Source organism: Tyto alba, unplaced genomic scaffold, assembly GCF_018691265.1.
Source record: "Tyto alba isolate M040663 unplaced genomic scaffold, T.alba_DEE_v4.0 Super-Scaffold_48, whole genome shotgun sequence".
In the NCBI taxonomy this organism is placed as follows: Eukaryota; Metazoa; Chordata; class Aves; order Strigiformes; family Tytonidae; genus Tyto; species Tyto alba.
The window spans coordinates 22,272,883-22,289,502 of record NW_024881324.1 but is presented as its reverse complement, the minus strand read 5'-3'; the positions used below and the strand labels follow the sequence as shown (position 1 = coordinate 22,289,502).

At 34.7% G+C, this 16,620-nt stretch overlaps 1 protein-coding gene across 9 annotated transcripts in view; it reads right to left on the bottom strand.

Moving 5' to 3' along the window:
* The window catches only part of CDH18 (cadherin 18), a 536,769-nt gene that overhangs the window by 402,373 nt on the left and 117,776 nt on the right, over positions 1-16,620 (bottom strand). For 8 of the 9 annotated variants that reach the window (XM_042806880.1, XM_042806879.1, XM_042806882.1 and 5 more), the window contains one exon: positions 15,069-15,169. The gene's annotated coding sequence lies outside the window, so the exon portion shown is untranslated. The remainder of the gene's footprint in view (positions 1-15,068; positions 15,170-16,620) is intronic. The other variant, XM_042806884.1, reaches the window with a different exon arrangement.

Below are 16,620 nucleotides of genomic sequence, written 5' to 3'. Positions count from 1 at the left end.
CCTTCTGAGTCAGTAGAGCTCCATCAAGCATACAGCTATTGCATAGATGTTGACATTAGACATGATAATTCATCTGAGTAATTGTCTATTTGTAAAAGGTTCACTATCAGGACTAAATTATAAATCTTAGAGCAAAAAACTCACAGGAGTTTTGTGTGTATATGTTCTGAGAGGTGTTGGTTTACATTCTTAAAGAGAAGAGAGTGAGAATATCATGTCCATATTTCTGCCAAATTAATGTTGGAAAGCAGGCTGTGGGAAGCAGTGTCATTTTATGATGGGATTTAAGAAACATCTAAGATTAGAGGGAGCTCTGGTCTTTCAGCATACACCTTTATTTGTTCTAAAATTTTGCCACATAGTCTCTTTGACAAACAGATTAAACATCACCTTAAACTACAAATGTTTTGTTTCCCTTCTTATTCTAAAAACATAATCAAGTGAAGGACACGGAAGAGAGAAGCAACATAAGTGAATGAAATACAACCATGGCAAACAAATATATTTGTACAATTAAAAAAAATATTTTTATATGTATATATATAAAATTAGGATAATTTGCAACAGATTTGGACCAATAGCCAACTCTCTATATGCATGCATACAGACACATATGTATATACATATATATATTCAAACATAAAGACCAACACAGACTGTGTGTATATATAGTGATAATGTGGAGCTATTGTTTTCTATTATCTGAAGGAACCTGAATGCAGGAAGCGACCTGGTTTGTATCCCATATCCTAATTCCCATATGTCTTTTATCTGGCTATGCTCTGCTTTCATCTTAAAATAAAAAGCTTCAGTTACATGATTCTGTACTTTTCCTCATGTAGGTATGAATATTTTGTCCTGTTCTCTACTTTCATTTTCCTGAAGCTCATCTGTCTGTCACTGTTGTTATATGCTATGTTACTACATGCTAGAGGTTGCTCTGTCTTTCCATTTCTCTTATCACTGTGATCATTCTTTTATTTCCTTTTTCTTCCTCAGTTGTCCTCTTCCACATAGGTTCTTGGTCAATGTTAAGGAATAATGTGATTTTTGCAGCCATTTACAATTAATTTTTATTTATTTCCAGTCAATTACCATTAATATATTTTCTTACTCTCTGTCTTTAAAAACAGCAAGAGATCTCTCTCCCTTTTGCAGGCTCAAATGCAAATTCCCCTCCTTTCTTCTTTGGATTCACAACTGTTACTCTTTGCCTTTTTAAGGTTTTGTCCAGGTCAAGCCCGGCACTTCTGGGAGTAGTAAACAAAATCAGTAAGTATTTCTCATGCCTTCAGCAATCATGCTTCTGCTTATTTATATCACAGAAACCCTGTAATACAGTGTCTAAACTTCAAACTACAATCAAACTGAGCATGATCAAAGTCACTTCTGGAGAGAGAAGACTTGCTGCTACTTCCTTAAGGGTAAAGACCTGACACCTGCAGTTCAGAAATTACTGGGCTAATTAATCAAGACCATCCGCATATGCATGGCCACCAGTGTTTCGGCAATCAGAATATATTAAAATAGTAATAATGATTAAAAAAACCCAAACAAAACAGCCACCCAATAAACTGTTAGAGCTCTGCATACTGGCTTGTAAACCATTCATAGCAGCCACACGGGAAGAAGAGATAACTCTTCCTCCACTAGCTTGGATGAGGATTTTTTTTTTAACTGACCAGCCTTGTTCACTGATAGTCAAAAACTAATATATGATAATCTCTGTAAGCAGGGAAATAAAAACCTTAGCTTAACATCAGAGATTTATTGATTTTATTAAGCTCTGGTACAGCATAATTTATATTTTTAGCAATTTATTAGAATCATAGAATCATTTAGCTTAGAAAAGACCCTTAAGATCAGAGTCCAACCGTTAACCTAACACTATCAATTTTTTATTATAGCTTGCTTTTTCTGCATTATATACAAATTATACAAAAATAAAACAAACCAAACCATGTTATTCTCTTCTTGCTGTATTTGTAAGATATAAGCCTGGCAACTGTTAGGTAATTTTGCTCCTTGCTTTACAGTAAATTACAGCCTCCTCCTGTTGCTGAGTTGCCTGGTCCCTGCAGTGTGGATGATGATTCTCTGTTTGCTATTATAATGTACAACGTAGGGAAGCATTGACAGAAATCTTAGGAAATGCAATTTCTTTTTCAACAAAATTTAAGGCATTTGTTAGTGCGGCTGAAAACGGACAGAAATGGGATTTTGCCAGTGTTGAAAAGACTGATGTAGGAAATCTCTCAGATACCAGCAATAACAAAAATTCCAATTTACAACAAACACACATAAGGAGATAGTCTGGAATTCTGGGTCACTTCAGAAATGTGATTATTACACCCTACTGGAAGAACCATTCATTCACTGGCCAATAACTTCACTCTTTCTTTTCAATAGCCACAAGGCATTATCACACACATGTTTACACAAGCAACCCTGGAAAGGTAATGCAGCAAAAAGAACAGGTTTTTTTTCCCATGACATTGTCATTAGTCAGCAGAGGAAGAGAAGTAAAATCTTTAGCCTTAAGTGTTTCTTTTCATTATAAGGAACACAGATGTCCCAAAACATGAACAACAGCTTTCTAATATATGTACTCTTTCCTACTAATTGTGAACTTAGTAAAAAATACATACATAATAATATCTTAACACATATTTTTGAAAATCAACCCAATGCGAGACAAAGGAAATTATGGTTTTAAAGTATATCTGAATGAAATGTCTGGGAGAGTTTCTGTTGGCACTCTACTGTAAACACTGGTAGTTCAATTACTATGTTAAACTTTTCATGCGAACACAGAACGATTCACTTAAATGAGATTAAGTTTACTTTAAATACATTTACATATTTAGAAGAGAACTGTAGTGGAAGGTTTTCTTATCTTTATTCCCCCAATCTAGCCCTGATGTAAGTCTTCTGAGTCAAATGAGTAGTTAGAATATACTATGGACTGATATATTTGTTTTCTCAGTGTGACACATCACAACGGCTGAAATGGTGGATTAAATAAAGCTGAACATCTATGCCACTTCACAATTAAAGTGGTTAAAGAAGCTGCTGGAGTATGAGAGATTATTTTTATCACAGAATCATCAATGGTTTGGGTTGGAAAAGACCTTTAAAGGTCATCTAGTCCAATGCCCCTGCAATGAGCAGGGACGTCTTTAACTAGATCAGGTTCCTCAGAGACCAGTCCAACTTGACCTTGAATGTTTCCAGGGATGGGGTATCTACCACCTCCCTGGGCAACCTGCACCCATGTTTCTCTACCCTTATGATAAAAAATGTATTCCTTATACCTAGTCTGAATCTACCCTCTTTTAATTTAAAACCATTCACCCTTTTCCTGTTGCTACAGGACCTGCTAAAATGTCTGACCCCATGTTTTTTGTAAGCTCTATTCAAGTACTGAAAGGTTGCAATAAAGTCTCCCCAGAGCCTTCTCTTCTCCAGGCTGGACAATCTGAACTCTCTCAGTTTCCCCTTATAGGAGAGGGGTTCCATCCCCCTGATGGTTTTTGTGGCCCTCCTCTGGACCTGTTCCAACAGGTACGTGTCTTTCCTGTGCTGAAGGTTCCAGATCTGGACACAGTACTCCAGGTGGGGTGTCACCAGAGCAGAGTAGAGGGGCAGAGTCATCTCCCTTGACCTTCTGGCCATACTTCTTTTGATGCAGCACAGGATATGTTCATCTTTCTGGGCTGTGAGCATACACTGCTGGCTCATGTCCAGCTTTTCATCCACCAGTACACCCAAGTCCTTCTCGGCAGGCTTGTTCTCAATCCCTTCACTTCCCAGCTTGTATTGAACCTGGGATTTGCCCTGACCCAGATGCAGGACCTTGCACTTGGCCTTGTTGAACAATATGTGGTTCCCATGGGCCCACTTCCTGGGATTTCCCAGGTCCCTCTGGATGGCATCCTGTCCCTCAGACCTGTCAACTGCATCCCTCAAACTGGTGTCACTCAGCTTGGTTTTCTTCAGGCAAACAAAAGCGATAGCCACTGTTTATCACTGCATATGGTATACAAATATTTCCCCTTTCCATATATTGCATACATTTTACTAACCTTTCATCGAATCATCACAGTCTAGTTTAGGTGTTATTTTGACAGACATTCTAGGTTTCAATCTGGTTTGAATTCCCCACCTCATCACCCCCACTGCCTCCAGCTTATAATTGCAGTTTTGGGGGTTTTCTCCCTTTGTTGGGTATTTTCTTGTGAAGCTTTCAACATATCTACAAGGTCACCATGGCAGACGACATAATTTGCATCTTCTCCCAACTAAATATTTTATTATAAACCTTTCTAATCACAGCAGAACTCCAAGAAAGGAAACTGAAAAATTAGTAGATTGAAACTGCAATCTCTTTAACTAAACTCTCAACATTTTCAATGGAAAAAAAAAGAATTACTCTGTCATTTCTACACCTGCTTTCATCTGCTCTCTTGGGTTCTTCCTGCTGTGAACACCCTAAAGGCTATTTCTCCTCTGAGAACATAGATCTCTTTTTAAGTTGCCATCTGAAACACTTAACATTCTGTGCACTTGAGTGCACTTATCATTTGCTTTTTGCTGCAGCTATAAATAACGTTAAGAGAATGTCAGTGTCTCGATGCCTTATCCACACATATGCAATGGGATCAGCAGTTTTTACAAAACATTTATCAACATTACATTTGGAGTTTTTACTCTGCTCTCCTTTGGAAAAGCAAGTACTGCTACAAATGAGTTTCTCTAGACAAAGTGGTATTCAATTATTCAAATTACTTTAGGCTATAATAGTTGTACTAAGCATTGTTCATTTTATTAAATTAATGTTGAATGCTGTTAACATCTTTTAAATCACTGCTCAGACAAAGATTTGTGAGTAAATGTAACAAAGCAAACAAGCAGATATGACTAGTTTATTAAAACCAAGCAAAAATACACATAGCTTGCTAAATTGATAAAGTTTTACTTGAAGCTAAACAATTTTGGTTTAGTCCAGACTACACATTGTAAAATGTAATCAGATGTTAATGATAAACATATTAAAAAAAAAAAAAAAAAAAAAAAAGAGAAGAGCCTTTTTATTGTTTCTGTTTCAAAACCATAAAAAGTAAAAATGCAAAACATGTTGTTTGCTATGGAGCACCTGAACACAATCTTTTGCAAGACCCTTTCAGAACAAACATTTTCTGTAGGGAAGAGGAGGACAGAATCAGTTCACAATGTATATATGCTGCAAGCAGGAGAAGGAAAGAGATTTGAAAACTAAGTCAGAAATCCTTGGTTCTATATCCTTCCTAAAATTGAACTGCTGTGTACCTGGAATCACATCGCTCCTACCTCTCAAGATACCATAAACAATTCTGCACAATGAGAATGATAAACATGTTTTCCAATACTGAAGTTCAAATAAGGTTATGGAAGGACCTGTCTTGAAGCAAATAAGGCATTTCCTAAGTTACTCTAACTTATCTAGGTACAAGATTTTACCATCTTTACTCAAATGGTAGTAGCTTATGCCTAGGGACCTGCCTTCTGAAGTCAATCAACCTTTGCTGAGTGTCTGTAACAGATCCAAAAAACCATAACAGTTTTACTCAAATGTTCTGCCCAGTGGAATATTTGCAGATGTTTCTGTAATCCAAAATAAAACCAGCCTGTGGTCTGAACTGGGCTTTCAAAAAATGTCACCCGCAGATTACCTTTGTTTACACAATAAAGTAATCGCCTCCTGGCAGGAATCAAGTTATTTTGGAGTCTCAGTATTGCTGCTTGACAGTTTTGCAAAGAGTACAAGACCTGAAGAAGCAATGAGATTTCTATTTTCCCAAAAGATGACATTCTCACTAGCATAATGAAGAGTGAAGATCGGTAATATTGAATAATCAAGAAAATAGCTGACACTGCCTTCTCCTCCCAAAGGAATAATGAGCATCAAATTTACAGTTTTTTTTTTTCTCCAGACTTCAATCCATCAAACAGATGTTTATAGCCTTTGATATCTATTTTTTTGAGTAAGAAAAATAAATATATTTAAAAATGTTTAAAAATTGCAACAGCCCAAGTTGAAAAAAGTTCTAAAATAGAGAAGAGCTGAATGCCTAAAATCATGTTGTAAAGTATTATTTCTTTCTATTATACTGATGCTAATAGTAAAAATCTTTTAATAACATTTTTAATAATCCTGTTATTCAAATAACATATCTTTGACCTCAGTAATAATCTGATAATAAATTTCAGCTAATCATTTTAGCTATACTTTTCATGTAGCTTAAAGTATAGGGACACTACTTCTACTCATATTAAAAAAAAAATAAAATTCTGTACTCATTCAAACACTGTAATCAGTTTCCATCATTTTCCTTTTACTTAAGTTTTCTAAGACCACCTATTGATTATTTCACTTGATGAGACTTGTTAAGTATATTTAATATCTACATTTATTTAAAATTATAAATTAGTGTGTAACTGATAAGAAAAATGTGTTTCAAGATCAAGTATCTAGAACAGATTATCCTGGAACTGTTTGCTGATTTAATCAACAGGCACAACAGATTCATGAAATAAATTAGAATGATAAAAATCTCTCCCATAAGAATCAACAGAGGAACAGACTTCAATGAAGTAAATGAATGTTGACATTTTTAAGATGCATCCATGTGAGCAAGTTCCTCTACAGTAATCTAATGATACGGATAAGCATTATAGGATTTCATTATAAAGCAGTCTTTCAACAGAAAAAAAAAAAAATATCTGGGGAACCAATGAATCTCACTTTCACTTATTAACTCTGTGACAATTTAGGCACAAACAGTTATGTTAATTTTATGTAATAATTCATCTTCTGTTAGATGATAATTTACTATTTTTTGGTCTTATTTAAAATGCCCACATGATAATTTTAATAAAGATTCTTAAAATTTATTTTTCATCTCTTATGCAATAAATCAAAAAGATTTTTTTATCTTCATGGAAGACTTTTTATGCAGATAAGGAAAACATTATTTTTTCTCAAAGTTAGACTCCTTTAGAAGATGACTAATAGTACCACATCTTCTCAATTATTGGCACAAAAGTTGCCGATACATGAAATTTTAGCTTGGGAATTCTGCCCTCAGTAAACACATTTAATGCATAGACATGGTCTTCTGTATGCTTACACTCATAGCCATCTGCTATGTGGGCAATGTTCCCATTCACAAGTTGACTGGAAATCTTCCTTAGAGTATTCATGGCAAGCAACAGGAACAATAAGCCAAAGCTCTCCCCTTCTACCAGAATCCCTTTTTTTTGATCTCTATAAACCACTGACAAATACTTCAGTTGGCACACTGGGAAAGTATGTTTCACAAAACAGTATCTAAGAAGTAGAAAAACATGTAATGAGAAATAAAAGTCCTGCTACCGGTTAGTTTTGTAGTAGTGGCACAGTAGGGAATAACAATAACCACTTTTGGTGAGAAGAGATATAAGTAAGAAAGTATCAATAATGATCAGGCATTCTTTGCAAGTAAAATCCTGTGGCAGAAAATAGCATTTGAAATTTTATTCTAGAGATGAGGGATATTCTCCAGAGAAAACATCTGAGTATCAGTGTTTCCATAAATGAATTTGCTATTCTGAACTCCTTCATACCTGTGTAATTAACCTGAGATCAGCAAACGGATTCCCCAACATTTTAGAAATGCAGAGTCTCAAAATACACTGAGTAAACTAAAACTGAAGAAACCAAAATGAGCAGGAATCTGCTTGTGAACATTTTGGTTACAATGTCCATGAACTAGTGTGTCTAAATTCACCACTGAGGTTACATGGAGGGAAGTTATAGTTTCAGTGAATATACGGTAAAAAAAAAGAAGTTTGTGGGGTAAGCAGTGTACCTTTCTTCCTTATATATAAAATTTCTGGTTTTATCAGTGTGGACTCTTTGACTCTATATGAGTATGATGCTGACAGAAGTACTGAGCTATTTCCACTGTTTCTATCTTGGCATCTTCCAAACAAAAACAAGCAATGAACTGAATTAGTGTAACTGTTGTAAGTTACGAGGTGGGGAAAACTGAGTCATCTCTTTTTGGAAAGAATACCAGGATAGGCTAAACTACCTCTTGATAATGAATGTGTACATAACCAAGGGAAAACTAAATGATAAGGGCATAATGCTGGATAGGAAAAAAAACCATGAATAAAACCACTAAAATTGTTTTAGAGGAATCTGCTCTGCAACCATTATCTGCTGACACACCATTTTCATTACCTAGAAATTCATACTGTCATTTAATACAGTTCCTACTTCATTGCATTTTATATTCGAAAGCCAAGCAACCTAATTCTCAGAGCACTGAGGAAGAAAGCATTACTAATGTTAATACTGTGACAGCTTATATAAATCACTTTCTGCTTCTGGGAGTCAAAACAAGGCTTGTCAGTGCTGAAGCATATCGGTATTTACCAAATGACTCTACACCACACAGCACTTTATGAAGTGAACTACATCCATGCAAATGGAAAACAAAAGGCTATCATTCTGATTTAGTACAGCTTTACTTTGCTTTGTTTGGAATAAATGTCCAAACAAGAGTAAGGTAGTTCCCAGTCTTTAAAATTCATATTTGTGTTTTGTCAAGTAGCAAAAATGGAAGCATGTAGAAGCATTTCATACAGAACAAGGACATGAAAGCAGGGTGGGCTGCTTGTTTACATGGCTTACAGAGGCAAACCAAAAGGACCACTGACTTTACATGGTAATCTTTTAAAAATAATATATGATGCATAATGTCAGAGGCAAGTACTCACATTCATCACTGTCCCAAGTCCTCTTGCTCAGGGTCAACGTATTACCATAGAGTATCTCATAAAGTATACTACTAAGAACATGGAAAAAAAGCAATTCTAACATGTATTTGGTAGAAGCTAAGTATAGAGGGTTAAGGAAAATATACTATGTTTGAAATTAGGTCACAGACTTAAAGCTGTATGTTGCCTTCAAAAGGCAATCTCTGAAGAGAAAATGAACCTGGACTCTGAAGAAAAGCAGACATCCAATGAGTTATCCAAGAGGACTCCGGTTAGGAAATCTTCACACACAAGGGCTTGTCCACTCAACATGGATTGAGTCTCTCTCTTAATAAATCTCATCCTGTCTAAAAATATTTTGCATGAGGTATACATCTGTAACTAAAAAATATATCAACATAATGAAATAATCCTGGTACTTTGTTCATTCTCTGTACCATAACCGAAAGCTCACTTTCCAAGAACCAGAGCACTTCATATTCCAAATCAGAAAAGTAAGTACACTAGACACATGTTGCAGTTACTCTGCACAAAGCAAAAGCAGATTATTTATTCAAATCTGCAGCCAGTATTTAAACATTGGATGGTGCCAATTTAGTTTATGATGGCATAACAACTTTCATATGTATATGACTAAACATTAATTATTTTATTTTCACAATGTTTAGACAAGGTTAAGCACATATCACAGTAAATATTATGACACAATCTATCAAATATATTTTCAGCAATTGTTGTAACAAGGTACAATTCAGGAGTCTATCATGGGATACTTAATTGTTTTTAAATAGTGAGTTAATCATAAGGTCTATACATAATTAATAATGAACAAAATCTGCAAATAGTCAGCTGTCTCCCATTAATCTACATTGTGAACCTCATCTTTATAATCTGGTTATCCAAAAATGGCATGGAAATCCTTAGAAAGTTACAGAATTTTACAATGATTCCTCATGCTCTGTGCTCCTTCAGAAGCAATAAACTTTGTAAATAAATCCAGAAGAGTCTTGTGCACTCATTCTTTTAGCTCAACTCCAACAAAAAAATAAAAGTAGGAAAATATTCAAATAAGATCAAAACACATTTTAATCAATTAACTAAACACATTTATCAGACCAAGTTGCACAGAAAAAAGAGGAAGCCACTCCTTACATTTTTAAGATACAATGGTGGCAATGTAATACTGTTAATTTAATACTAGGTCAATGATTTGAGCAGTCAGTTAAAATAAGAGCAATATGGCTCAGTTCCGTTCTTCTTGACTGAATCCTCCTGATGTCCTAAGATACTCACACCTGGATCAGCAGTTGCACTTTGTTCTGGGAGGGAAAATTGTGGCCCCACTTTACATGAAATTCTGTTAAATTCTGCCCAGAACACAAAAACTCTCAGGGCCAGAAAGAGCATGAAAGAGCAGTGATATAATGAAAAATATACTGACTTATACTCTGGGGTAATAAGCCAAATTTCATCTTTCTGTGAATTTAAAAAAAAAAAAAAAAAAAAAAGTTTCCCAGGTTATTAGGAGTGAGAGCAAAAGGGACAGACTGATTCAATTCACCATTCTATGATTCCATTATATGCCTTAGAAACTTAAAAAAACTACAGCTACAGATTTTGTATCTTATTCACCTACCTCACTGCCCTATTTTTCTAACTGCTGTATTTTCTCTGATTGTCAAAATTTGCACAGTCCCTTTGTGGACTTCTGGGGCACACAAAAGCATGCACTTATTTTGACCATATTTTAGACACACTTACCCGCGTTTTGTATGGACACATACAAAAAATCCAAAACACCACTCTCAACAAAAAGTGCAGAAAACCCCCTCTTATTCCTCTTTTCTTGAATATGTATTCTAACAGGAATATTTGATTCATAATGTCACAGAAAACAAACAAACAAACAAAAAAAAAAAAAAAACAAAACCAACAGAAATCTGCCTGATGCTCTCTTACTGAAAAGACACTAGTTATCATCCTTTAATAAGCATACAGGTTCCTGCTAATCCATTTCTAACAATTGTTTAAAAATATAGAGGACTCTTCACATTCCTATAAAAATACACAGTTCTAGACAGATTTTTTTTCAGTAAATCCAGAAAGAAGGCAAACTTCTGAAATGCATCACTCTCCCACTCCCAATGCACATTACAAATCAATATTAATTCTGTGTGTTTTTCCCAGCACATCTTCTGCACGGTGTTCAAACAGCTTTTAATGAATCCTGTACTCTGTACTTATTCACTATGTCTTTCTTTGTATTTCCAGAAAGGGCCACAAGAAAGAAAATTACAGCAGACAAAAATACAAGGTGTGTTAGGATGAGATAAGTTACTTTCAGAAAAGCAATTTCAATTATTACTAACAGTCTGTTCCAATGTTGCTCTGCAAGCTTCAAAGAGTACTTCTAAGAGCAAAGACGTTTTTCCCACTGTCAGCAATTGTAGTTGTGCAGGAATTAGCTGATATGAACCACCATAGAAATGAAAATAGCATTTAGACTGGGAGTGCAAAAGAAAATGAGATGCTTTGTTACCTAAATTAGTTGAATTAAATTTTCATTGGCCTTGCTGAATATTAATCACCCTCACAGTTTGTCCTCATATTGCAACCAAAATCTTCTCTGGGTCTCATAGCATGTCTACCTCAAATCCCTCTCCTTTAACATCTGTTTAGAATTGTAATACCCGAATCAAGATGTTTAAGTTTAAACGAGACATTATAAAGGAAAAAGGAATGATATGCCAACAGTAACTGTAGTATTTATCATTGTATTTTACCATTCAATCACTCCTTTCACATTAGATTTCCACAGGAAAAGTTAAACTCCAAGCATTAAAGTGTCTTCCTAAATACAAAGTTTTTATTTTTTCTGCTTAATTAAAAGAGCAAAGAACACTAAACAAACAAGTCAACTCTTAACCTAAACATCTTGTCCTTTGTGGTCCAATCTAAAGTTTGCAATACCTGAATAGTGCACCTTACAACTGGGAAGTTCAATGACATTTACATTTCTTTTAGTTATTTAAAAATAGTGAAATATAATTTCATTGTGTATTTTTTTATATTTATAGGTTTGTAAATTATAGAATTTAGCATCTTTTTCAGTCCACAGTTATGGGGCAAAATCCAAAATTGTACTTAATTATTTCTCAGTATGAATCTTAGGAAAGTGTTAAAACTTAATAAGCTGCAGGAATAAGAGATGCTATCTACCACTTCTGCAGAAGAGAGCATTGGGTCCAAGTGCTGATTAGAAGCTATGTTCTGTTAAGACTATTTGTTTTCTAACAGACTGAAAAAGAAGTTAGCTGGGTGCATTTCTTCAAAATTGAAATACATTTCTACTAGGTAATTTTCTTCATCAGCTCATTTCATTACAATATTTTGTAAAATCAACTGATCAGGTTTGGACTGTGCCTGGGTCTTGCAGTATATCATCAGAAAGAAACAAAACAGAAAATCTCCTCTGCCTGCATCACTTTAAAGCTAGCTGGTTTTCCAGTCTGGGTAGGAATTATTGTCTTTATCACTGTTACATGTATACTTGTGCTCTCCTAACCCGTAATCATGAATCAGTCAATTAAATCTTAGCACACCATGTTTCTGTGAAACTACTATATTTTTAAAGATACATATTAATTTCTAGACATGTGCCTCCACCTCATTTGTTTTCACATACAGCAGGGTGGCAGATCCATACATTTTTTAAATGCATCTTGTGTTTTAGACTGTTTACATTTCTTCATGATGAATCAGAGCAGCTGGGCTACACCCCAGTCAATACATCTTAGAGAATCTTAAACTGTCATGAATGAAAAGATGATTATTCCCTGCCACAGGGAAATATTCCTATATCATAAATTCAATATAGCTGTGTCTGGGCCAACTCATCCTTCCTGGTCAGTAAGGTCCTTCAAACAAAGGTGATAACATTTTTTACAACCACAGCAACTCTTCTAATGCTATTAGAAACCAACACCATACAAAGTATTTAAAAGCTACATATTATCACAGCAAAGTGTGTCTCTTGCTGACATAAAAAGGAGCTGCACAGCGAAAGTTCTTCAAAGGCTTTGAAGATGTACAACATTGTAATAGTTGTTAAAAAGATCATGAACTTGTATGCCATCTCACGAGTCCTTTATAAATGAATGCCTTTATTCCAACTCTCCATGTTAGACTTTCACCCAGCTGATACCATGCACAGTGTCACACCAGCAATGTCTTTAGCTGTGTCTCACTGATATCGATCACTCTCTTGCCTTTTTAGGACACTAGATAACAACCTGGCTTTCTTCCCTAGAAGAGTTTTTTCACATTTACATTAATATGATAAAAGAAAATATAGAGAAAAACCAGAATTATTCAACAGTTAAAAGTGTTGACAAAAAATCATGACTTTCGATGATATTGAAAAAACACCTGTAGCATTCCCATTCTTAACAGATCCTTCTCCTCTCAGTCATACATAACTGACAGAACGCACACTGTAGTTACTTAGATGCAGTACCAATAACAAAACATTCATATGATTTATGTTAACTTTCTAAGTTAGCATAACCTTCTATGAGCAGGTGTATGACTGAATACATTCCCTTCTTGTATACGTTTAAAGACAAGGCACATGTAATCATTTCATCTAATGTTTTGAATGACACAGATGTGCACTCTCATGTAGTAATTTCTCCACTTTTAAATTTCATTAACTTGTTATAAAACTAGAAAAAATATTTTAACATATAAATCTATACATTCAGACTGCATTTAAAGGCTAAGAGGGATATAAAATCCCAAATATCGCAAATTAGCAAATTTCTACAGCTACTCTCACTCTGGCTTAGATAGCTCATCTGATAAACAGCTTAATTTCTCTTTCCTTGATTTCTCATACTTGATTCTTGTTTTATTTTTCACTGAATTTAAGCCTAAATTTGTCTTTCAACTTTAGGTTAGATTTTGCCTTCTTCTATGAGAGGTCACTGAAATAAACATTTTAATTTCACCATCCTTCCCGCCGAATCATTCAGTTCAAACAAAATCTCTTTTTGTTAGGTGTAAATTAATAAAACAGCATTAAAAATAAGGACATAATCCTCACTGTTGTTTTATAAATTGAATAGTAATGAATGACATGATCAAGTAGAGCTGTGAAATTCTAAAATAAAGAATCTTGGCCCTTGTTCCCTACAGAGAAATACATCTTTGTTTTGATACTGTTAAGTGGTGAATTTAGATTATATTATTGGACTGACTCATTATAAAATATTTCCACCACTATAATTATAATTTTTGTTTCAACAAATAGCACATAAATAAATTGTACTAGTTTTTATGGACTGTGGTTGTTTAAGAACAGAAGAATATTTTGTACACATATCCAAATACATGGTTTTGAGACCTGCTGAAATATTACAACTCAGACTGAAGTAATTGTCAAATAACTAGTGGTTTTTGTTTGATTGTTCATTGTTGCTGAAATTTAAAATAACATTTATATATTCTGGTGGTAAAAATCAAAATCACTATATTTCGATGAGAAGTGGCCTGAACCTTGCATCAATTCTCTAATCTCCACCAGCATCATTTTTAAAATGTTAAGTCTGTTTTCTGAGAAGAATCTGTAAGTACCATTCAAATGCTGCAGTTATATTTCCCTCATTTTGAAGTTTAAAAGTTTGGGTTCTTTTCCTATAATTTCCCTACTTCAAATCTTAAACTTCTTGCTTTCCCACCAGCCCAGTTTTCTTCTTTAGGTTTAGAAACAAAGCAAAATAATAAGAATGAAAAAAAAAAAAAAAATTATGCCAGACAACAGGTATAGCAAGACCACAAGAACATATGTTTTAAATGAGTAGCTTACAATTTTCCTAAAGGAATTTTAAAAATTAGAGACGATGTTGGTATGAAGAGCAAAGTGTATAAAATATTAGGAAAAATGAGACAATCTGAAAATCAGTCGGGAGCATAATAATACAACCTAGCTGTTCAGGTACCATTTAACTGGATTCACCAACTCTAGTAATTGATTGCTAGATACCATTCTTCTAAGAAAATGCTTCTAGTTTTGCTACAGCACTTATAAATGGTGACATAAATGTGTTATAATCTTTAAAGGAGCATCAGACATTAGATAAAAATGCTTTAATAGAAAAGGAAAATGATAGAGAAGTAATTTTAAAAATTGTTATTTGCCTGAGACAACCCAAACACTTAATTGGAGGTGAATGAAAACTATGAAAATATGAGAAGTTACTTACTAGTTGATGACTAACCAAGAGCTTAGAAGTATATTTTCTGTCAAACACTCTTGCAAGTCTCCACCAAAGATGTGAGAAGCCTGATAATGCAGCAGCTTTCACTGAAACAGAACAAGAAAGTTTTGAACATAATCAGATAATAACGTTTTTGTTCGCATGATACTTAAAAAAACAGACAGCAGCATAGGCATTGGACTGTCCCTTGCAGCAGGATATGAAGATGTTAAGATGTTCATCCTGGTAAACTTAGGAAGTCAGTACTACAGTAATGTATGACTTTTTATTTTTACTCAGCTGTTCAAAATTGCAAGTTTTATGGAAATAATTAAATATACAGCAGTGGTATTTTCAAGACTTGTAACTACCTTGGGAGTAATTAATGATTTCATATGTCATGTTAAATTTAGGAAAATGAGCTAATTTGTAAACCTTTTGATTTTATAACAGAGATTAATTATTATAATAGAGAAATAAGGAAGTATTACTTCTGTAAAAAAACTGTTCAGAACACAAAAAAAATATTCAAACAAAAATAATCTAGTCACAACCTTGCACAAATTTAGAACAAAATCTGTTTTAGAGAATACTTTTCTTCATTTATATACATTAATTACTCACCAATCATTCTCAAATATGCACTATATTGATATAATCTCATTAAATATTTGACTTTTCATAAATATCATCACATACCTAATATCCTAGTCTAATGATCCTAATGAACATGAATAAGTCAACCAATAAAAAGTTAAATAATGGTATAGTAGACTGTCCTGGTTGGGGCTGGACTCGAGCTCCTGTTGGTCTGGCAGCGGGAGGAGCTGCAGCACACTGAGACCCCAGGGGCTCCCCAGGCCCCAGAGCCCTCACCTGTGTGCGGGGGCAGGGGGAGCACAGCTGGAGGGCTGGGCCCGGATTGGCCGATAGTCCATGTCATGTGACACTGTGCTCACTATATAAAGGCAGGAGTGGACAGGGAGGGGCTCTCACTTTTGGGAGTGTGGCTGTGGGGCCTTTGTGTTTGGGATCGCTGGCCCGGAGCAGGTGGGTGTTGGTCAGCAGGTGGTGAGCAGCTGTATTGTCCATTATCTGTTGATACTGCTGTCAGTGTATTATTCTGTTACTATTATTAAACTGCTTTTATCTCAACCCGCGAGTCTCCCTTTGCCCCTCCGATTTCCTCCCCATTCCCAAGTGGGGGGAGGGTGGGTGAATGGCTGTGTGGCATTTAGCTGCTGACCAGGCTCAAACCATGACATAGATCACTAAGAAATATTTTTTGCATTATTCCTGTAAGCACCCTATCAGAAAATCCAATGACATATATGCAGATTCTTAGTTAATATGAAACCATAAACAGAATTTAGGTATACCATGTAAAAACTGAAAATAAACTTACTTATTTGATTTTTTTTTTTTTACTTAATCAGCTTTAATGTCTATAGATCTATGACACTGGAAGAGTATGTCATATACGGAAGACTAATGAGTTTTTTTTTTAAAAAGCATGTAAGATAGATCCTCTCTCACTGTACTGTAAACTATACTAGTA